General features: G+C 45.1%; 2 long non-coding RNA genes and 1 pseudogene across 3 annotated transcripts; 1 reads left to right on the forward strand and 2 right to left on the reverse strand.

Moving 5' to 3' along the window:
• Positions 1 to 9539: 9539 nt before the first annotated feature.
• LOC125555467 lies at positions 9540 to 14588 on the reverse strand. The gene is made up of 4 exons (XR_007304717.1): positions 14316 to 14588; positions 13250 to 13401; positions 11910 to 12029; positions 9540 to 9815 (listed from the first exon to the last, which is right to left on the reverse strand). It is a non-coding gene; the product is annotated as an uncharacterized LOC125555467 (long non-coding RNA).
• A 461-nt stretch (positions 14589 to 15049) lies between these two features.
• On the forward strand, positions 15050 to 15586 carry LOC125555468 (annotated as a pseudogene).
• Positions 15587 to 16357: 771 nt separating this feature from the next.
• LOC125555469 lies at positions 16358 to 18629 on the reverse strand. Of its 2 annotated transcripts, none has more exons than XR_007304719.1 (3): positions 17942 to 18629; positions 16754 to 16876; positions 16358 to 16660 (listed from the first exon to the last, which is right to left on the reverse strand). It is a non-coding gene; the product is annotated as an uncharacterized LOC125555469 (long non-coding RNA). The 2 variants fall into 2 exon arrangements; XR_007304718.1 differs by having other exon boundaries at positions 16766 to 16876; positions 17942 to 18628.
• Between the last annotated feature and the right edge of the window lie 6255 nt (positions 18630 to 24884).

Below are 24884 nucleotides of genomic sequence, written 5' to 3' on the forward strand. Positions count from 1 at the left end.
GCTCACCATCGCTTCTCCATAGTTCGTAGGTTCATCATGATCTAGTAGCATGACTTCCAGAATAGGATTACCGTACCACTCTGGTGCGGATCTTACTCTGGTTGATCTACGAGGTTCAGTAGTATCTTGTTCTGAAGCTTCATGATCATCATCATTAGCTTCCTCACTAATTGGTGTAGGTGTCACAGAAACTGGTTTCTGTGATGTACTACTTTCCAATAATGGAGTAGGTACAGTTACCTCATCAAGTTCTACTTTTCTCCCACTCACTTCTTTCGAGAGAAACTCCTTCTCTAGAAAGTTTCCGAATTTAGCAACAAAAGTTTTGCCTTCGGATCTGTGATAGAAGGTGTATCCAATAGTTTCCTTTGGATATCCTATGAAGACACATTTCTCCGATTTGGGTTCGAGCTTATCAGGTTGAAGCTTTTTCACATAAGCATCACAACCCCAAACTTTCAGAAACGACAACTTTGGTTTCTTGCCAAACCATAGTTCATAAGGCATTGTCTCAACGGATTTTGATGGTGCTCTATTTAACGTGAATGCGGCCGTCTCTAGAGCATAACCCCAAAACGATAGTGGTAAATCAGTAAGAGACATCATAGATCGCACCATATCTAGTAAAGTACGATTACGATGTTCGGACACACCATTACGCTGTGGTGTTCCGGGTGGCGTGAGTTGAGAAACTATTCCGCATTGTTTCAAATGTACACCAAACTCGTAACTCAAATATTCTCCTCCACGATCAGATCGCAATAATTTTATTTTCTTGTTACGATGATTTTCAACTTCACTCTGAAATTCTTTGAACTTTTCAAATGTTTCAGACTTATGTTTCATTAAGTAGATATACCCATATCTGCTTAAGTCATCTGTGAAGGTGAGAAAATAACGATATCCGCCACGGGCCTCAACATTCATCGGACCACATACATCTGTATGTATGATTTCCAACAAATCTGTTGCTCTCTCCATAGTACCGGAGAACGGTATTTTTGTCATCTTACCCATAAGGCACGGTTCGCAAGTATCAAGTGATTCATAATCAAGTGGTTCCAAAAGCCCATCAGTATGGAGTTTCTTCATGCGCTTTACACCGATATGACCCAAACGGCAGTGCCACAAATAAGTTGCACTATCATTATCAACTCTACATCTTTTGGTTTCAACATTATGAATATGTGTGTCACTACTATCGATATTTAATAAGAATAGACCACTTTTTAAGGGTGCATGACCATAAAAGATATTACTCATATAAATAGAACAACCATTATTCTCTGATTTAAATGAATAACCGTCTTGCATCAAACAAGATCCAGATATAATGTTCATGCTTAACGCTGGCACCAAATAACAATTATTTAGGTCTAATACTAATCCCGAAGGTAGATGTAGAGGTAGCGTGCCGACCGCCGATCACATCGACTTTGGAACCATTTCCCACGCGCATCGTCACCTCGTCCTTAGTCAATCTTCGCTTAATCCGTAGTCCCTGTTTCGAGTTGCAAATGTTAGCAACAGAACCAGTATCAAATACCCAGGTGCTACCGCGAGCATTAGTAAGGTACACATCAATAACATGTATATCACATATACCTTTGTTCATCTTGCCATCCTTCTTATCCGCCAAATACTTGGGACAGTTCCGCTTCCAGTGACCAGTCTGCTTGCAGTAGAAGCACTCAGTTTCAGGCTTAGGTCCAGGTTTGGGTTTCTTCTCTTGAGTAGCAACTTGCTTGCTGTTCTTTTTGAAGTTCCCCTTCTTCTTTCCTTTGCCCTTTTTCTTGAAACTAGTTGTCTTATTGACCATCAACACTTGATGCTCCTTCTTAATTTCTACCTCCGCAGCTTTCAGCATTGCGAAGAGCTCGGGAATAGTCTTATTCATCCCTTGCATATTATAGTTCATCACGAAGCTCTTGTAGCTTGATGGCAGTGATTGGAGAATTCTGTCAATGACGCAATCATCTGGAAGATTAACTCCCAATTGAATCAAGTGATTATTATACCCAGACATTTTGAGTATATGCTCACTGACAGAACTGTTCTCCTCCATCTTGCAGCTATAGAACTTATTGGAGACTTCATATCTCTCAATTCGGGCATTTGCTTGAAATATTAACTTCAACTCCTGGAACATCTCATATGCTCCATGACGTTCAAAACATCGTTGAAGTCCCGATTCTAAGCCGTAAAGCATGGCACACTGAACTATCGAGTAGTCATCAGCTTTGCTCTGCCAGACGTTCATAACATCTGGTGTTGCTCCAGCAGCAGGCCTGGCACCCAGCGGTGCTTCCAAGACGTAATTTTTCTGTGCAGCAATGAGGATAATCCTCAAGTTACGGACCCAGTCCGTGTAATTGCTACCATCATCTTTCAACTTTGCTTTCTCAAGGAACGCATTAAAATTCAACGGAACAATAACACGGGCCATCTATCTACAATCAAACATAAACAAGCAAGATACTATCAGGTACTAAGTTCATGATAAATTTAGGTTCAATTAATCATATTATTAAAGAACTCCCACTTAGATAGACATCCCTCTAATCCTCTAAGTGATTACGTGATCCAAATCAACTAAACCATGTCCGATCATCACGTGGGATGGAGTAGTTTCATTGGTGAACATCGCTATGTTGATCATATCTACTATATGATTCACGCTCGACCTTTCGGTCTCCGTGTTCCGAGGCCATATCTGTATATGCTTGGCTCGTCAAGTATAACCTGAGTATTCTGCGTGTGCAACTGTTTTGCACCCGTTGTATTTGAACGTAGAGCCTATCACACCCGATCATCACGTGGTGTCTCAGCACGAAGAACTTTCTCAACGGTGCATACTCAGGGAGAACACTTCTTGATAATTAGTGAGAGATCATCTTAAAATGCTACCGTCAATCAAAGCAAGATAAGATGCATAAAAGATAAACATCACATGCAATCAATATAAGTGATCTGATATGGCCATCATCATCTTGTGCTTGTGATCTCCATCTTCGAAGCACCTTCGTGATCACCATCGTCACCGGCGCGACACCTTGATCACCATTGTAGCATCGTTGTCGTCTCGCCAATCTTATGCTTCCACGACTATCGCTACCGCTTAGTGATAAAGTAAAGCATTACAGCGCAATTGCATTGCATACAATAAAGCGACAACCATATGGCTCCTGCCAGTTGCCGATAACTTGGTTACAAAACATGATCATCTCATACAATAAAATTTCGCATCATGTCTTGACCATATCACATCACAACATGCCCTGCAAAAACAAGTTAGACGTCCTCTACTTTGTTGTTGCAAGTTTTACGTGGCTGCTACGGGCTTAAGCAAGAACCAATCTTACCTACGCATCAAAACCACAATGATAGTTTGTCAAGTTGGTGTTGTTTTAACCTTCGCAACGACCAGGCGTAGCCACACTCGGTTCAACTAAAGTTGGAGAAACTGTCACCCGCTAGCCACCTTTGTGCAAAGCACGTCGGGAGAACCGGTCTCGCGTAAGCGTACGCGTAATGTCGGTCCGGGCCGCTTCGTCCAACAATACCGCCGAACCAAAGTATGACATGCTGGTAAGTAGTATGACTTATATCACCCACAACTCACTTGTGTTCTACTCGTGCATATAACATCAACACATAAAACCTAGGCTCTGATACCACTATTGGGGAACGTAGTAATTTCAAAATTTTCCTACGCACACGCAAGATCATGGTGATGCATAGCAAAGAGAGGGAAGAGTGTGATCTACGTACCCTTGTAGACCGACAGCGGAAGCGTTAGCACAACGCGGTTGATGTAGTTGTACGTCTTCACGGCCCGGCCGATCAAGCACCGAAACTACGGCACCTCCGAGTTTTAGCACACGTTCAGCTCGATGACGATGGCCGGACTCTGATCCAGCAAAGTGTCGGGGAAAAGTTCCATCAGCACGACGGCGTGGTGACGATCTTGATGTACTACCGTTGCAGGGCTTCGCCTAAGCACCGCTACAATATTATCGAGGATTATGGTGGAAGGGAGCACCGCACACGGCTAAGAATATGATCACGTGGATCAACTTGTGTGTCTAGGGGTGCCCCCTGCCCCCGCATATAAAGGAGCAAGGGGAGGAGGCCGGCCGGCCCCTATTGGCGCACCAGCAGGAGTCCTCCTCCTAGTAGGAGTAGGACTCCTACTAGGAGGGGGAAGGAAGTGGGGAGGGAGAAGGAAAGGGGGGGGGCGCCCCCTCTCTCGGATCCTAGTCCAATTCGGACCAGGGGGGAGGAGGCGCGCGGCCCACCCTGGCTGCCCGTCTCTCTCTCCACTAAGGCCCATATGGCCCATTACTTCTCCCGGTAGGGTTCCGGTAACCCTCCGGCTCTCCAGTTTTCTCCGAAATCACCCGGAACACTTCCGGTGTCCGAATATAGCCGTCCAATATATCAATCTTTATGTCTCGACCATTTCGAGACTCCTCGTTATGTCCGTGATCACATCCGGGACTCCAAACTAACTTCGGTACATCAAAACTCATAAACTCATAATATAACTGTCATCGAAACCTTAAGCGTGCGGACCCTACGGGTTCGAGAACAATGTAGACATGACCGAGACACGTCTCCGGTCAATAACCAATAGCGGAACCTGGATGCTCATATTGGCTCCTACATATTCTACGAAGATCTTTATCGGTCAGACCGCATAACAACATACGTTGTTCCCTTTGTCATCGGTATTTTACTTGCCCGAGATTCGATCGTCGGTATCTCAATACCTAGTTCAATCTCCTTACCGGCAAGTATCTTTACTCGTTTCGTAATACATCATCTCGCAACTAACTCATTAGTTGTAATGCTTGCAAGGCTTATGTGATGTGCAGTACCGAGAGGGCCCAGAGATACCTCTCCGACAATCGGAGTGACAAATCCTAATCTCTAAATACGCCAACCCAACATGTACCTTTGGAGACACCTGTAGAGCTCCTTTATAATCACCCAGTTACGTTGTGACGTTTGGTAGCACACAAAGTGTTCCTCCGGCAAACGGGAGTTGCATAATCTCATAGTCATAGAATCATGTATAAGTCATGAAAAAAGCAATAGCAATATACTAAACGATCGGGTGCTAAGCTAATGGAATGGCTCATGTCAATCACATCATTCTCCTAATAATGTGATCCCGTTAATCAAATGACAACACATGTCTATGGTTAGGAAACATAACCATTTTTGATTAATGAGATAGTCAAGTAGAGGCATACTTGTGACATTTGGTTTGTCTATGTATTCACACAAGTATTATGTTTCCGGATAATACAATTTTAGCATGAATAATAAACATTTATCATGATATAAAATAATAACATTATTATTGCCTCTAGGGCATATTTCCTTCATTTTACGCATTGTAATTGTCTTGTTTGATTACAATGTAATTCTCATAGTATTTACACTGTAGCGGATTTTTCGCACTATAATTACAGTGTAATTCTCATAGTATTTGCATTGTAATTTTTTAGTGTAACTCTCAAATGATTTTACACTGTAATCATCTTGTTTGATCTAGTGTAATTATCTTGTTTTGATAGTGTAACTCTCAAAGTATTTACACTATAATATTAGTGGATTTACAGTGTAATTCTCATTTTTGGATTTACACTATAATTTTTTATTTTATTTTTTGCATTTTTACTGTATAACTATCATTGGATTTACACTCTAACTATTTACTGGCTTTGTTAGTGGGTTTTACACCGCAATTCTTAGTGGTTTTACTTGTAAATCTTAGCACCATTTGTACTAGTATCCATTTGCTTTGCTCTAATGCATTTTAGTCTTATTTTCTTAAGTGTAACAAAGCACTTTAATTCTACCGATAGCACTTTATTTTCTTTCTAACATGAAAAGGATTAACTTCGAAGAGTTTCATGTGTTGTACCCAGCGGTCCCTAAGCAAGATAATCAGTATTTAAGTTTTTATGCCTTTTCATGTTCTTGTTTAATTTTTATATAGATTTGTATGAAAGATTTATTTTTCTTATTTGTGTTCTTTTTTATCTTCACATTTACATATATGGAGATATTCACACCAAGAACTCAGATGGCAGACTGTTTCTGCAGTGCAGACATTCCAAATCCTAGGATCAGATATGCGAATGACATGTTTTTCAGTCCCATGAACAGCTGCGACAAGTCTTTCGTAACTGATTTCTATCGCGATGTATGTTCTTTACTTTCCTTGTCATTTGTTTCATTTTTCTTATTCTCCTTTTTAGCTTCTTGTTTCTTTTACTAACATTCTGGGTCTCTTTGAATTTTTGTGTGTAGGGAGAGGCAATGCCAGGTGAGGTTAAACATGTGCGCGGTCCTAGCACAAATGGTGGCTGAGTTCTTTTTTTAGTAGCATGTGATCTAAACAAAGTAGCATGCAATCTGAGCATATCAGTATTTTTGATTTAGTAGTGGTCTGTATGTTTTTTTCATTTTGATTGTAATGTCATGTCTTTATGCCTGTAACTCCGCAATACGTATTTCGAGCAGATTTTTGATTCTATGTCAGGGGTCCTTTTTTGTTAATGATCATTTGTTCCTTGTATCTCAATTTATCCCTTCTTCACCTTCTTCACCTTTTTGCTAGAGCTGCTTTTTTGACTGACTTTGGTAAAGTTTGGGAGTGTCATTTTAGTGGATTTTACAGTGTCTTTTTCATTGCATTTTACACTGTAATTCTTAGTGGGGCATTGTAGAAATTGGTATCTATTTAGTGGTTTTACACTCATTTTCTAGGTGGTAATATCATTGTAATTTTACCTCTTCTTTGTCAATGTATTTTTGTACGTGACCTCATCCTGGTCCTTTAACCTCCTCCGTTTGTTTTGCTTTTTAGCTGCTTTTTCTGTTTGTTCCGGGTTGAAAAAGTGGGCATGTGGACCCGTTAGTCTATTTAAAAGTTGGGGCAGAAAAGAAAATAGAAAAAAGACAAACAGGGGAACCGGGACAGTTGGCATCCCGCAGTTGGATAGAAAATATGGATGAGAACGAATTGTATTTCATCCGGATGTAAAATAGACAGTCCTAAGTTTTAAGGGCACATTTTGGTGGGAGTTTGTGCTTTACGTTGGGAGATATGGGATTGTTGCAATGACTGTATTTTTAACCAGGACGAAAGTTTCCCACCTTTTGTAGGTCATGTACATAGCCACTTTCTGAATCCATATGTTATCCTATCTTCGCTAGAGGGAAGACCGGGAATCCATGGTCAACTTATGGAAGATGATCGCTCGGGGTATGTTCAACCTAGCTTGTTATCCTTCTGGGTTTATTTTCGCTTTTCAGATTTGTTGGATACTTATAAACCATACAATTATCAATTGGGAGTTGTGTGTATCGATCGATGTAGAGAATGAGGCTGTTACCCTCTCTTTTTTTAAATAGAGCAATACTACTGCCATCGAAGTCAAATGTTGCGTACTACTAATCAAAATGTGCAACCTGTTGATGAAAAAAGTGTCAATGCCATTTACTCATGAATGTAAAGTTGCGAAGTCATAAGAAAAGGACGCGCCTAGCCAGCGCCGCTGCGCTCGATCGTTTTTCCGAGCGCACCCTCCATGTACGGCCTGAATAGAATAGCTAGATCACTTCTCCGCGCGCGATGCATGCGTCGATAGCAATCACTAGCAATCACATCCAGCGTTCTCACCCATCACACATCCATCCATCAGCAGCAGCTAAGCCAACACGTACGCGTGGATTGCAAAGTTGCTCATGTCTAGCACTTAGCATGTGCTAGTTTGCTGCTTTCTACTTTGCTTCTTGAACGTGTGTGACTGCTCATGATGCCTATCTCGCTGTCCGCCCGTCATCAAATACCTTGTCGACCGATCCGATCCGTCCGCGTACAGTGCCGAGCCCTACCTCACCGACCGATTTGTCCGCGTACAGTGCCGAGCGCTACCTCGTCGTCTAATCCGTCCGCATACAGTGCCGCGTTACCTCGCCGTCCGATCTGTCCGCGTACAGTGCCGAGTGCTACCTTGCCGTCCGATCCGTCCGCATACGGTGCCGAGCGTTACCTGACCGCCCGATCCGTCCACATACAGTGCCAAGCGCTACCTCAACGTCAGATCCGTCTACTAATAGTTCACTGGCACCGTTGTCTGAAACCGGGGTGACCGATCTAACGGCGCCGAGACAGACTACGTCCCCCGAGTCCGTTCTGTTTGAGGTGTGTACAGAATCATGTCTCTCGCGACCACCTCTATAATGAACACTATTGCAAGCGATATGTGCCTCTTGCGACGACCACTACTACTACCTCAAAATGAAACGGAGCCATACCCCTAGAACCAAGGCATCACCTTATTGTGTATCGTTGTGTGACCCTCATATATATCAAGCAAGTTTGTTAGAATGGAATGCCTCCTCCATCGTTCGGTCCGCGTTGCTGACCTACGACAAGCTTGCCGACAAGTCAGCCTCAGCCTTTCACGCACATCGGTCTCAAAGTTAACTCCTTGGCCTCGGAAACAAAGGTCTGCACATCCCACTATGAGGTTGCCTATCCCGTATCAAACTTTGTCCACACAAGCTTAGAAACTATTTTGGTTCTAAAATCAAAAAACGAGGAAAAAAATAAAGAAATTGTTTATGTCCTATTGTTTAAAAAGGAGCAAGTTCCTCCCAGTTTTGTTGGTGCATGTGATCTTGATGATGTCTAGCGAGCAACTATGTGGAGTTTTCTGAACAACTACTGTTTTCCTCGAGCAACTAGGTAGTAGTATAGCAGAAAAACACACACGGTAAAGGGGACCCAACGCAGCCCCCCCCCCCCCCAGTTTTGTGGGTGCCTGTGATTCTGATGAGACGTGATTAACGGGCAACTCAGTGCGGTTTTCTGAACAACTTCATTGTTTTCCTTGGGCAACTAGGTAGTAGCAGAGGAGAAAATACACACACACACAGTCATGTGCCTCATATCTCCAGCTAGGAAACCTGACCAATTTCACCCCCTCCACTCTATGGCCGCACCAATGGATCCCACCTAAAATCTTGACTCCACCTCTTTGATACAAACTTTATTGCAGGTATCTAAAACCTTTAGATATTTACCAAATAATGGTCTTGGTAATGTTTCTGTTCATGAGGATTGGGCAACTGGATACATCGTTTTAGGCAAACTGTATGGTTGATTGTGGGCAACTGAATACATGGTTTTAGACAACTGTATGATTGATTGTAGGCAACTATGACACCTGAAAAAGGGATAAAGAACATACACATGTTCATTTTTGGAGGGTTGACATATAAATTTAATCCCCTAAAAACACTTCATGGTTTTAGTTATGCCCCCATGACCAACTCCACCCTGCTCCCCCTCTACGATCTTTAGCCAGGTATTTACGATCATACCAAGGGATCCCATCCCAAGGAGATAAACTCTTGACGCATCTCTATGACATAAACTTGAAAGGTAACTAAAACCGTTGCATATTATCGAAATTATGATCTTGGTAATGTTTCTATTCGTTAGGATTGGACAACTGGATACATGATTTTAGACAACTGGATGGTTGATTATGGGCAACTGGATACATGGTTTTAGACAACTATATGATTGATTGTGAGCAAATGGATATATGGTTTTGGGCAATAGCATGGTTGATTGTAGGCAACATAAGAAAAACATTACACAACTTGATAGTCATATTAGCGAACTTACAAAGATCATTAGTCGAACTGGCGTCATGGAAGGGGGACATAGCTGGGAGTTGCTTCTCGTAGCACGAAAGTTGCTCCACATAGCACAAAAGTTGCTCCTGGTGGCATGGACACTTCTTTAAAAAAAGTTCATTGAAATATACTGTATGTAATATGGCAAAAAAATCATTGAAATATGAATTTTGCTAACATTATCCTAACTTGCCTATCATGGATTATTGTTGATGTTCGGTTTCCTACAATTGATGCTCAGTTGCCTACAAATACGATGAAATTGCCTACCATTGATGCCCAGTTGCCTGCTATTGGTAATTAGTCGCCTGCAATTGCTACTTAGTTGCCTAACTTTTGAAATCAGTTCCCTACAATATTATGAAGTTGCTGACATTGTTTTTTTAGTTGCGTACAAACACTATGAAGTTGCCTACCGATGTTTCTTAGTTGCCTGCCATTACAATTTCAGTTGCCTACAATACATTGAAAGTATTGTAGCAACTTAGGATGATATTAGACTACTCACTGGCCAGCCAGGCAACTTAGGATAATGTTAGGCTACCTCAGAAACTAAGTTACCTACGGTACTATCAACTTGGGGGTGAAACTAGTTATGATAGCAAACTCAGTGGTGAATTTAGTTAACTTGGTAGTCATGGTAGCCAACTTCGAAGGGATTTTCGATGATAGGGAGGTTTACGATGCAAACTAACCAGAAGTTGCTTTACTATAGCAGCAAAGTTCCTCCATAGCACCAAACGTTGTTCGTGGCAAAAAGTTAGTCGAAACATCACAACTCCAGTGCACTCATCAGGCAACTCATGTGTACACTCAACCTAACTTATATCTAGACAAAGAAACCACATATGGAAAAGCCTAAGTTCACATTGATGGGGCTATTGGAAGCAAAACAAAGACAAGAAACTTTGGGTCAATATGCAATCAAGTAGCACACAAAAAAGGTCAGCAACTTTTGGGGTGTTTTTATGCAACTCTAGTGCATTCATCAGGCAACTCTTGTGTGCTTTCCATCATTATATCTGGAGATTTCAATCATTTTTGCGGTCAATTCGTGCAAAACAATGAACAACTTACGTACATTTTTGTGCAACTGTTTGATCTCCCCCCTATGAAACTTCTCATGTGCCCCCTAGTGACCCATCCTCACACTGTGAGCAACTCCTGCTCGTCGTGTGAGCAAATCCTACTCATCCTATTAGCAAATCCTACATTTTTCAACCTCACGCTACCTCTCCTCTCCAACCCCGTTCATCACATGCGCGATAGTTGATTTTTTTTTCTTTAAAAAGAAGTGAAAGAACTCTAGCATTACTACTTTAGGAGGAAAAGTGATGAAACATCATATCACCCAAAGAGTGAAAAATGGATCACAAAAAACATAGGGTTCTCCAACTTATGCTATTTTGCAGGCAACTTCGTGAAAAAAAACATGAGCAACTTGCATGGATTTGTGAGCAAACTGTCTGATATGCCCCCTATGCAACTTCTGACCCCTCTAGCAACTCGATCTCACACTGTGAGCAACTCCTACTCATCTTGTGGCTATGCAACTATACATATATGCAAAGAGCGATTGCGCTAGCAAAATTGAATGCAACTGCCCCTAGCAAACTTCACAAAATTGTTTCTAGCAAGATCCAAAAGGTTTCGAGCAAGATCCGAAAGCAAATGTCCCGAAGAAAATATCCAAAGCAACTGGCCTAGAAAATGAAAGCAACTGTATTACTAAAAACAAAATGCAAAACTATTCTACAAAACCAAGCAATTATCCTAGCAAAACCAAACAACTCTCCTAGCAAATCCAAGAAACTGCATTACCAAGAAACACAATGCAAAATTGTCCTAACAAATCCAAGCAACTATCCTAACCAAATCAAGCATCTGCATTATGATACAATGCAACTCTTCTAGCAAACCCAAGCAACTGCTTTGTCCCCATAATTCACATAATTGCCTATCTATTGTCCGCAAAAAATTGTCCCAGTGATTTAAATAAAAATGTCCTTGGTTGCCTCTCGATCCTCCCTATAATCCCCATAATGGCCTAGAATGTTGCGTACATAATTTCCCAACGAATTTGATGGGGAAAATTCCTCCCATGTACCAATCCCTCTTACTCTCCGACGAATTTGTACGGATTTGATTGGGAAAAATGGGAATCATCCATGCATGCTCACCTTCACTTAGGGAGTCCCCCTTGAGATGCAACATCCTCTCCACCTTTTCTCTTAGAGACACTCACCGCCAGCATGCTCTTTCGGTAGTTGCACATGGGCCGCCGCCTGACAACCTGCACCCTGGCATGAGAACGCCCCCACGATTAGTAGCCGGCAACAATGCATCGAATTTGAAAGGCAAAATCATATGAGGTTTATACAAAATTGTTTCAATAGTTTTGCATCTTCACAAGTTTCCGGATGGGTTATAATCCCTCCATCTCAAAATAAGTGTCTCAACTTTAGTCAAAATATATGAGGTTTCTCAATTCTCCTTTGCATACTAGTAGTAGTATGCAATTGTAGACATAAGAGCAGTAGCATAGCAAGTTGCACATATGACATGCATCTGGACAAGGCCCCTTATTTGAACCATAGAGACAATTGATCAAGCATATGGTGTGCTCTCATAAAAAGTTACAAGGAATAGCCGTGCTCACACCTTGGAAATGAACCAGGATTGTAGAAGGTTTTTGCTCACAGCACACGATGTGCACTAGATTGAATGGGGGATGCCATCATGTCGATGAAGGTGTTCTTCGCTGCCGGCTCGTTGTGCGACCCCGCCGGCAGGCGAGCTCCGGCCCTACCAACACATGCAATCCAAGGCTGCTATCTAAAACCTAATTCCAGGTATGACATCAACTTAATTGCAGGCATCTAAACCCTTTAGAAATTGGTCAAACTATGGTCTTGTTAATGTTTCTACTCACGACAATTGGGCAATTGGATAATGTTTTTAGGAAATTGTATGATTGATCAGGTGCAACTATGTTATCTTTTTATTATGTACAAAAAAGATCCAAATTGTGTAAGGAAACCATGGTACCTTATTTTTTGCGTTTTATTGCTTTTGTTGCGTGGTAGTTCTTCCCAAATCACATCGTGTTTTATTTATGGTGCTTTGTATTTTATGGCCTGGAGTTGCTCTATTCTACTTCAAAGTTGCTCCATTCCTAACTAACCCCTTTTCACAAGTAGGATGATGCGGATGCTGTCTTCGTTCTACAGGAAAGAACCAATCACGTCGTACAACTATGCAACTTCTGATCCATTACCGGGGAACTCTTTACAATATCATATGCAACTGCGATGGCACCCCCCCCCCCCCCCCCCCCCCCCCCCCCCCCGCCCCCAACACACCTCGTATCTCATACCTTGCCGCCCTCCACCTACGTCTCGCCCCCACACGCACACCTTCGCAAAATAATTATCTATATTTTTAGGCAACTACAGTTGTGGACTGAGCAAATCCCTCTATCATGCAATGCAACTCCAGTCGCTTGTACTTTTAGAATTACCTCGTTTGTGCCTTTCTTCGTCCGTTTTGCTTGCCTTTCTTCTTTAACTTCATCAACTTCGTCTCTTGTGCGCTCTTCTACGCCTGTGCCACGGTTCGAATTTCGATTCATTCGACCATGCTTACGCCTGGCGGTGTTGGTCGATGGAGCCGCTGTTTTTTTTAATAACAATGTGTTAGAAAGCATGCATGATATGTGAATGAAACGAACAAACGAAAACATCTTATCGAAAAGGATATCTAAAATAACAGGGTACCTCCTATTGTGTGGGATATGTCAAAAGCAAAAACTGTCTGAAAAATAGCGGCGATTTATGTGGTGAGGACTAATTTATCTATCCACCAAGCATCAAGCAAATAGTATGTACAAATCTCTCTCCCTAATTAATTTATCCACTTGCTAGTTAATACCTTTTGTGCCGCATTACGCTTGCACAATTTTAAATCCGAGATCTAGTTTCTACCAATAACCTGCAGCTGCAGCAAATGAATTGTTCCGAACTTCTAAGCCTGCCTATTTCTGATGAATTTTTATCACTCTTTGTTTCAGGAAACAAGTGGATTTCAGACATTATTGTTTGGAACTACATAACACGGTCAGAACATCAAAATGATTTGTCACAATTGTAGAACAGAGTGACAGACTGATGACAGAGACTGTTGTTCCGCCAATCCCAGTTGGAAGATGAAGGTATGGAAACAAGTAGCTAGCCTATTATCGTTTGGAACAATTCTCTCCGTTGCTGGCTGAGGAATAGCAGTGAGGAAGCTCCTTCCAGCCACGACGCTCGTCGCGAAGGAGCCCAGCTCCAACAGTACCACCATGGACCCATGGCCTCTTCACGACCATCCACGCCCCCAATTTCGGCACACATCTTACACACGGGCCACTCGTCCAGCGTGGAGGCCGCGTGGGTCAACCTGCCACCTCCCGTGCCCGTGTGCATCACCGGCGACAACACCGGAACCCTCCATGTCGAAAACAAAGGTCCCTATTGCCCCGCTCCGAGCCGCGAAATACAGTCGAAATCGAATGCGAAAAAGGTAGCCGGCGGTGCGGTGGTTACCTCCGTGGTCGCCGGCGAGATGCGCCCATGGTTGGCCTTCCCGTGACGGTGAATCGGCGCAGAAATTGCCCCGCCTCTCCCGTCGCCTGCAAACAGAATAGGGAGGAGGAAGGGGAGCGGTGGTGCGGGGTGATTTTCCCATGGAATTACTGTTCACGGGCCCCACCAAAACCGCTGTCGGATGTCTTCCTGGCGCTTCGATCCATCGCGACAATCGACGGGTCTCTCGCGTGCGCTCGAGACAGCGATCCAGCGTAGCTGCGCGATTGAGAATTCGGGATAAGAAAATATCAATCCACAGTGAACTAGAGATTCCGAATAAACCAACAGGCAACTTCGGAAGTGTACGCTTTTTCAAAAAAGAAAGCTTTGTAAGTGTACGCTATTGTGCCCGCTCCACCGTCGGCACGTCGCGGTTGATACCACCAGCGCCTCAATGGACAGGTGTATTTTAGGGCGTCAAGATAAACTTTTTCTTTCTTTGGCCCATCATTATCTGATGGAGTCGTGTGGCACTACAGGCGGTGGGAATTGTCATCGATCTTCAACGGACTAAAGGGAAAAGCGGCCAATCTTGGCTATATTGGCGTCCAAGTAGGTAGGTACGTAGTAGCCAAATCTTGGCGCCATCTTTGACTTCAATGCTCCCACCCAACTGCTTGTAGTCTAACTCGCTTACACATATTGAGCAGGACAGATAAAAAAGCATGCAGCCTCTCTAGGCACCACACACACACTGCAGACAATGGCGTCTCCAGCCAGAAGCGCGAGCGCCTCTCCAGTCCTCCTCTTGCTCGTCGTCCTCGCTGCCGGGGCAAGCGCGGCACCGCTCACCATCACGAACCGGTGCCACTTCACGGTGTGGCCGGTAGTCGCGCTCGTGCTCCACCAGGGCGGCGGCGGCACCGAACTCCACCTAGGGGCCAGCTGGACCCTTGAGGCCTTGACACGCCGGTAATCGGCTCCCAGTACATATGGGGGCGCACGGGCTGCTCCTTTGACGGGGCCGGCAGGGGGCGGTGCCAGACCGGCGACTGCGGTGGCAACCCGGCGGCGCCGGTGCCCATGGCGGAGGTGTCCGTGCTGGAAGGCAACTACACCTATGGCGTCAAGTCAACGCTCAAGGGGTTCAACCTGCCCATGGACGTGACGTGCAGCTCCGGCGAGGCGCTGTGGTGCCGGAAGGCTGGGTGCGAATGCGATGTGGTGCACCCGTACGCGAAGCACAGCAGCGCCGCTGGAGCCGGCTCCAGGTCGTCTTCTGCCCATGAGGAGCGGCAGAACATAGCACGTAGAAACCACCACACGTACGGCTAGTAGTACCTCCGTACACCGTACACGCGTCGTGTATTCCCAGCGGCAGTACGTACACATACTATGCTTGTGGGAGGCTCTAATAAGGTTGCCATTACCTTTGATATTTAGTTCACGGAGAAAGAAAAAATTATATGAGACCAGGTCTTATGGTTAGCAGTTGAGACCCGTTTTGATGGATGACACGTGACATTCACAAATCAAAAAACATTTAATCTCTCTCCCCCTCCTCCTTGATTTTAAGTGGGGGTGAGGGATACTTTGTGATTCGTGAATGACACGTGTCACCCATCAGGATGGGTCTCACGTGAGACCTGGTCTCATAGAATTCTTTTCCACCGAAACTTTTACACACAAAAGAAAGTGAATTTGAACAACGAAATCTACAAATATGTAATTCCTCCGTTTCAAAATAAGTGTCCTAACGTCTGGGACTAGGATTAATACTCAGGATCTCATAAATACTACTCCATAGGTGTCTTACCTTTGTATTAATTTTAGTATAAAGTTGTAGTAAAGTTGAAACACCTATTTTAGGATATGGGCGCACTCCCTAAGTCCGGGTTTATTAATCCTTCTTTTATTTTGAGCCCAAGCTTGATCATGAATTTAACTAATAAAATATAAACAATATGTCATGAAAACTATACTATAGAAAACCTCTTTCAAACTAGTAAGCTTGCACATGCAACACACATCTAAATTCAGACGATAAGTACATCCTTTTGTAAAATATTCATGTGATTCCTAACTTAATTATTTGAAGTGCATTGTTTGACAATTTATGATGGTTTGAACAGTGGGCAAAAAGGGATCTTCAGACACGAAACAAGATCTCTGAGTCGACCAAAACAGAATCGACAAACTAAGATAACATCATCCATAAGCTGCCATAAACATCTCATCGCTTCTCCTTTTTCTCCCATCGGCAGCCTTCTTCATCTGGGCTCCCAACTGGTGCTTGTTCGTCATGTCGACACGGAGCTTATCATATGCATCTGCATTCCCCGCGTATGTAATCGCCCTGGACCCTGGATGGCCATAGCAAGCTCCTCTTTTAGAATTGGATAACCAACCCTCGAGCAAGGGAGGCGTAAACATGGAGAAAAAGAAACATAGCATACTTGCGAGCACACCTTGGGAAGATGTCTCTTCCAGCTATGCCTTGTATCTTGAGCCTCCAGTGACATGTTCTTGCGGCGCTGGTCTTTGAAGATTCCAATGGTCAGAACAAGCATAGAAGAAACCTTGTAAAACAATGGACGTGTAGACTAATGAAACTGATTGATTTCTGATGTAACCATTTTTAAAGGGGACATGGTAACACAAAACACATGGTTCCAAAGATCAAAAGGAGTCAAAAATTATATAGCGGTGTCTTCATAGGTTTTGCCGGTGTGATAGCGATGAAAAATTTGTCTTCTTGAAATACGTGCATATGACATCTTCCAAGAAAGAAATTATTTATGAACTTGCATTTCACATGCCGACCAAACCGTCATCTAGCTTAACTTGAAGCGGCAGCACTGTTCGACACACGAAAGACTGTTGGCACATAAGGGTAGTTCTATGTCATACTAAACCACAGTTTAAGCATAATATTGATATGTTGGTTTGCCTAAGAAAAAGAAGTCAATGCATGTCTTTGATATAAAATTCACAATTTTATTAATCTTGCATGTACAATTTATGTTTTTGATTGATATGCACTCCGTAAAAGAATACAAGCTCACTAATAATAGTCTGATCGTATCTCTTATGCAGAAGCTGAAACTAATGTTTGGCCCTAGCATTACACCATTAAGCACCTGAAGTCATTCTTATTCCAAATAAAAGCACCGTAACTGAAGCAACCAACAAACTAAACTCTAGAACATCAACGGATAATCAGATCAATCCTTCTCTAAAGCTCGCAAGACAGAAATGTCAAATCTAACCTAGTTGAAAAATACTGTATAGGGTACATGGTCCACCCACCTAATAAATATAATAGATCGGCATCATTACGTCTAATATGCAATAAATTATGCACCAAATAGAATTCGATAAAATCCAGTAAATCTAATTTTTCTCGTTCCATATATTAATTTTTTAGATATAAGAGGAGAAATATTTCATGGACAGTTAAAGTCCTCACTCAGGCTTAGAATTACAAGAAACAAACATTAGAACTGCATTTGCTCGACCCTTGAGTGAAACCTTGGTTGTTACCTCTCCCAAGAAAAGAAAAAGAGAAGATAGCAATAATCTGGATGCGGCATCAATAGCACGGCTGGAAAGTATATATAGATGTAGTTTCAAGACTAACTAACCATTTTGCATTGAAGTTTGCAAATAAATCATTTCCATGTTTGAACAAAGGGAACTTGTAAACATCTGAACCAGGAACAGATGTTTCTTTAAGATTTAACAATAGCAGCAGAAACCCTGCAGCAAAGAAATAATTCTGATGCACTGGGATAAAAAATTCTGATGTACTTCAGTACCTTTTCATATTTAGATGAGTGAGTAGAGAGACTAACACACAACTATAAGCACACGTCTCCTCATTCCGCAATTCAGAGCCTAGTTACTTTATGAGCCAATATATGCATCAATTCACGATCCTCCAGTGTATAAACTGGTACTTTCAAATCACATTGCAGCTTTTTGTTGAAGAAACAATTTGCACATTCAGTTACATCGGCATGAGTGTCGGTGCAGCTGACATCGTGCTCTCCTAGTAGCCATTTATGCAGGGCAAAAGGTTGCATTACAAAAAGAAATAGACATCGAAGAAAGTATCATGGGTTGAATCAAGATGTCAACATGTGGCTGCAAACTTGCAATTCCTATAGGATTTAAACAAAAAATAACATATATTGCCTAATCGGGCCAGGCGTCGCAGCGGCATTAGTCCATGATATGGAATCCGCATGGAGTAGGCCCAGGGAGCGGTGGTGGCTGCGAGACGGGGCGACGGCGTCGGTCTGCTTGCCTCGGTATATATAATTTGGTATAATTGTACCGTCATCCTGAACATAGGCTCCTACAGTACATCTGTAACGCCCGGATAATCTTGCTACAGTAATCCCACGTTAATCATGCCACATCATCCCAATTACTGTTGCTAAACGTCCGTTAGTTCAAACCGCGTCAAATTCAAATTTAAAATTAATGTCGGCAATGAAAGTTTTCAAAAATTGAAAAAAAAATGTTCGGTGGTTGCCATATATTACAAAGGTAATTATGATGCAACAAACACATTTTTATAAAATGGCTAAATGGTTTAATATGATTTAAATAGAAAAGAAAGAAATAATAAAAGAAAACAGAAAACAAACAAACAAAAAATGGAAGGAGAGAAAGGCCCCACTGGGCTTCGGCCCAGCAGGCCGGCCCTTCCGGCCGCAGGCCCAACCGGCCTCCCCCCACTTCTTCATATCCCCCCACGAACCCGAACCCTAACCTAACCACTCCCCCACTCGCTCCCCCCACTCCCCCACTCGCTCCCCCCACTCCCATCGCCTGGATCTGGATCGGGGAATCACGATCCCCTCGGCCCTCTACCTCGCGCGTCCGTCGCCGCCTGGACGCGCCGGCGACCGGAGCTCCCTCGCTGGCCTGCTTCCCCTTCCCCACCGGTCTGCACCCGCTCCGCGGTATCGTCCCCGACTACCTCCTCGTCCCCCATTGCCGCGTGCCCTACTCCCCCTTGTGAGCGCCTCCCTCCTCTCCCTTTCTCCTCGCCGCGGTCACCGGCGGCCCGTCGCGCCTATCATCGCGTGCGCCCGCGCCTCCCCGCGCACCGCGGCCGCAGCCCCCCTGATCCCGCAGCCCTCCCCGCTCCGGCCGTCCTCGCCGACCACGCCCGCGGCCCCTGCTTGCCGGCCAGCGCGAGTTCGCCGCCGGCCCAGCGCACGCGGCCACCCCTGCCGACCGCACCCTGGGCGTGCACCCGCGGCCCTCCTCGCCTCGCTCCCGCGCCGTGGCCACCCCCTTGCCGCGCCTCTGCTTCTGCCGCCCCGCCGCGGCCTCGTCCCCTCGCCACTCGCCCCACTCACCCCTGCCGGCGCCTGCTTCTTGCGCCGGCCGCCTTTGCCTTGCCGCGTCGCCCGCTCGCCGGTGCACCGGCGCCCGCGCCCGCCAGCCGCCCCATCGGGTGCGCCCCTCCGAGGGCCATCGCCCGTTCGGGCTGCACCCGATACCCGCACGCCCGCAAAGGCCCCTAGGGCCTATGACGAACGGGGCCCACGCCCAGAACAAAATTGTAAAAATAATAATAAAATAATAATAATAATTAACTAATTAACTAATTAATTAATTAATTAAAGAATTAATTAACTTAATTAATTGTGTTTAACTAACCTAATCAATTAACTAAACTAATTAAACCTGTTTAGTTAGTCATAGACAATGACAGTAGGACCCACATGTCAGTTTGACTAGGTCAACTGACTAGTTGACCGCTGACACAATAATGACGTCATGCTAACATCACAAGTCACTGTTTTGGATAATTCGGATTTAAAAAAATAAATTAATTCTAGAAAATAGATAAATCTTTAAAAAATAATATAAAATAAACCGTAACTCGGATTAAATTATTTTCAACATGAAAGTTGCTTAGAACGACGAGACGAATCCGAATACGCAACCCGTTCGTCCGCCACGCATCCCTAGCATAGCGAACACGCAACTTTTCCCCTCCGACTCCTTTGCCCGAAAACGCGAAACACTGGGGATAATTTCCCGGATGTTCCTTCCCTTCACCGGTACCACCTCGTACCGCGTTAGGGCACACCTAGCATCACGCTTTGTCATGTCATGCATCGTCATGCTTTTGTTTGCATTATATTTATTGTTTCTTCCCCCTCTTCTCTCGCTAGACATCGAGACCGACGCCGCTGCTACCCAGTACGACTACGGTGTTGACGACCCCACTCTCTTGCCAGAGCAACCAGGCAAGCCCCCCCTTTGATCACCAGATATCGCCTACTCTTTTCTCTACTGCTTGCATTAGAGTAGTGTAGCATGTTACTGCTTTCCGTTAATCCTATTCTGATGCATAGCCTGTCCTTGCTACTACTGTTGTTACCTTTACCTGCAATCCTAATGCTTAGTATAGGATGCTAGTTTATCATCAGTGGCCATATATTCTTGTCCGTCTGCCATGCTATATTATCGGGTCGTGATCACTCGGGAGGTGATCACAGGTATATACTATATACTTTATACATGATACATGTGGTGACTAAAGACGGGTCGGCTTGTGGAGCACCCGCGAGTGATTCACGGATTGGGGGCTGAAAGGACCTTTGTCCCAACGGCCCTCTGTGTGGATTTTTGTGGCGAAGCGACAGGGCAGGTTGTGACCACCTAGGAGAGAGGTGGGCCTGGCCCTAGTCAGTGTTCGCGGATACTTAACACGTTTAACGAGATCTTGGTATTTGATCTGAGTCTGGCTACTGGCCTATACGCACTAACCATCTACGCAGGGACAGTTATGGGCACTCGACGTCGTGGTATCAGCCGAAGCCTTCGTGATGTCAGCGACTGAGTGGCGCGCGCCGGATTGGACCGTAAGCCTGCTCTTGTATTAAGGGGGCTAGTTCTGCTTCCGGCCGCGTACGCAACGTGCAGGTGTGCAATGGGCGATGGGCCCAGACCCCTGCGCCATAGGATTTAGACCGGCGTCCTGACCTCTCTGTTGTGCCTAGGTAGGGCTGCGACGTGTTGATCTTCCGAGGCCGGGCATGACCCAGGAAAGTGTGTCCAGCCAAATGGGATCGAGCGTGTTGGGTTATGTGGTGCACCCCTGCAGGGAAGTTAATCTAATGGAATAGCCATGATCTTCGGTAACAGGACGACTTGGAGTTGTACCTTGACCTTATGATAACTAGAACCGGATACTTAATAAAACACACCCTTCCAAGTGCCAGATCCAACCGGTGATCGCTCTCTAACAGGGCGACGAGGGGAGGATCATCGGTTAGGATTATGCTATGTGATGATACTTGGAGGACTTCAGTCTACTCTCTTCTACATGCTGCAAGACGGAGGCTGCCAGAAGCGTAGTCTTCGAAAGGACTAGTTATCCCCCCTTATCCCTGCTTTCTGCAGTTCTGTCCACATATAATAGCCTTATTCCAGTTGATACCAATGCATACATATGTAGTGTAGCTCCTTGCTTGCGAGTACTTTGGATGAGTACTCATGGTTGCTTTCTCCCCCTTTTTCCCCCTTTCCTTTCTTTCTGGTTGTCGCAACCAGATGCTGGAGTCCAGGAGCCAGACGCCACCGTTGATGACGACTACTACTACTCAGGAGGTGCCTACAACTACGTGCAGCCCGTTGACGGCGACCGGGAGTAGTTTAGGAGGATCTCAGGCAGGAGGCCTGCGCCTCTTTCGATCTGTATCCCAGTTTGTGCTAGCCTTCATAAGGCAAACTTGTTTATCTTATGTCTGTACTCAGACATTGTTGCTTCCGCTTACTCGTCTATGATCGAGCTCTTGTATTCGAGCCCTCGAGGCCCCTGGCTTGTAATATGATGCTTGTATGACTTATTTTATTTATAGAGTTGTGTTGTGATACCTTCCCGTGAGTCCTTGATCTTGATCATACACATTTGCGTGCATGATTAGTGTATGATTGAATCGGGGGCGTCACAAGTTGGTATCAGAGCCGACTGCCTGTAGGAATCCCCCTTCCACACTCCTTGGCTGAAGTTGAGTCTAGGCATTACAAAAACTTTTATTAACATGGCTGTGTGCCTTACGGGCCCACATCGCCATCTGGGTGGTATTAGGCTCTTTTTCTCCTCGATCCTTACTCTAAGACACTGAACTCTCTCCTACTTGGGTTAAACGATTTTACTAACTCTAACACTAGGATCCCGTGACCACGTTCACCCCAAAGTTGGATAAGCCCTAGTTATTCTTTAGAGTAGTATTTGAACATTATCCACATTGTCATTTGACTCCTGTGAAAACATCTTTGTTTTTAGATGGAACCCACGAGGCAGGTCGTGCGCCACACGACGCCCATTGGTGCCTCAGGATCACCTGCTGTGTTGGTTGAGATGATGACCTATCTGGGTTATCGCTGGCACCCTGAGTACACCGTCTATGAGGAGTATCAGGACTTCAACCAGGAGCAGTACCGTGCCATCGTCCACCTCTACTCTCGGGAGTATGACTCCACTACCGTGCTGCACACTGCTCATGGTGTTGGAGTGACTATCGATATGGCGGTCCACGATGCTTCTTATGCTGCTCTGACACATCTTCGTGGAGAGTATCAGGAGTTGAATACCTCCCCCTTCAGGCACATTGCTATCGCATCCGATGTTGGTGCGGATGGATACTACACTGCTGCCTACTCCACTATCACCCGAGAGCCCTTCTACCATCAGAACCTGGTTCTGCATGCTGATGGGCTGGATAGAGCTAACCGAGCTCTTCGCCACGAGTTGTACACCACCCGTCAGCACCTGTATCGAGCTCTGACGCTATTGCACCCCTCTGTCCGCTCTGGTGATCTGTCGCATTCTGCGATCTACCCTGCCCGGACTGTGATGCCCCAGGGCGTCGGTTGGCCAGATGTGGGAGGCTACTCTCCTGCACTGGGTCCTCTCCTGCCACCTGCGCATCGGGTTCCGCGCCAGAGTATCCGTGGACCCCAGGCTACTCACGTCGAGGTCTTCCCTTCGCGTCACTACCAGCTGTCGGGCTACACCTACCTCCGCAGTACCGCATAGGACTGATGTAGACTTGCTTGTTAGTGTTAGATGCATTCGCCGCGAGCCTATGTGCCGCCTATGATGTCTTAGCCTGTGTACCGAACTCTGTGTAACGAACTCTATGCATGATCTCTTTTGTAAGATATGCTGACTACTATGTAGTATCTATCGTGCTGCTTTCGTTGTGCATGTTTCATCATGAATGATTCTTGTCTTTGAAAATTTCTCAATGCTAAACTACCCCTATTATATATTAGCAGGATGGTTAGACCAGGTGGTCGTGGTCGCAACGCCCCACCACCGCCTGAGTACATGGCTGGGATGATGCAACAGTTTGAGCTGAATTGTCAGTTCATGGAGAATATTATGGCTCAGTTTCCTCGCCCCAATATGAACCAGCAGCCAACCCAAGTGACTCTGCAGGATTTCATGCGCCTCAACCCAATCGTGTACCGCAGCTCAACTCAGCCTCTGGATGCTGACGACTGGCTCTGTGACATCACCTATGAGATGGAGTCTGCTGATGTAGCCCCTGCCAGCTATGTCACCTTTGCTTCCTTCTTCCTGAAAGGACCCGCAGCTCAATGGTGGGACAGCCACAGGCGTACTCTGCCAGCTGGAACAATCATCACCTGGCCAGACTTCCAAGCTGCCTTCCGTGCTCGCTTCATTCCTCAGGGAGTCATGGACCGGAAGAAGCGTGAGTTCCGCAACCTCACCCAAGGCAACAAAACTGTGGAAGCTTACCAGCGGGAGTTTCTAGACTTGTCCCGCTATGCTGAAGAGGACATTGCAACTGATACACGCAGACAAGAGAAGTTTCGTGATGTCCTTCAAGCTGACATCAAGCTCGCACTTCTAGTGCATGACTTTGCTGATTTCGCCACTCTGGTGAACAAAGCCATCAATGTCGAAACTGGTCTGCAGGAATACCAGAGCTCTCACAGGCGCAACCGTGACACGGGCTCATCTTCGGGCCCGTCTTCGCAGAAGCGCAAGATATGGATTCCCAACAGCATGTACCAGCCGAATGCACCTGCCCCAAGGCAGACCTATGCTGCACCTCGTCTGCCTGCTCCTCCAACTAGGCAGCCAAGACTTCCAGCTCCACCACCACAAGCTCCTGTTCCCACTCCCAATAATGGTCTCTGCTACAAGTGTGGTCAGCCAGGTCACCGTGCTAGGGATTGCAATCAGAACCAGAATCAACTGGCCCTCCCCACAACTGGCCGTGGAAGCAACCAGCCTCACAACAACAATGCCAAGTCTTATGGTCGTGTGCATGCCAACCACGTTGATCTCAATGAAGTTCTAGACCAGCCTGCTACCGTGATGGGTACACTCCTCGTAAACTCAGTACCTGCATCTGTTTTATTTGATTTAGGAGCATCGCATTCATTCATGTCAGAAGATTTTGCATACAAGCATGACGTTAAATGTGAGGAGATGAACACTTCGGTATTGGTAAAAACCCCCGTGGGACAATGTCAAACCTCACTGGTTGGCATCGATGTCCCCGTGGGAATCGAAGG

This window comes from Triticum urartu, chromosome 5 (genome assembly GCF_003073215.2).
Source record: "Triticum urartu cultivar G1812 chromosome 5, Tu2.1, whole genome shotgun sequence".
NCBI lineage: Eukaryota > Viridiplantae > Streptophyta > Magnoliopsida > Poales > Poaceae > Triticum > Triticum urartu.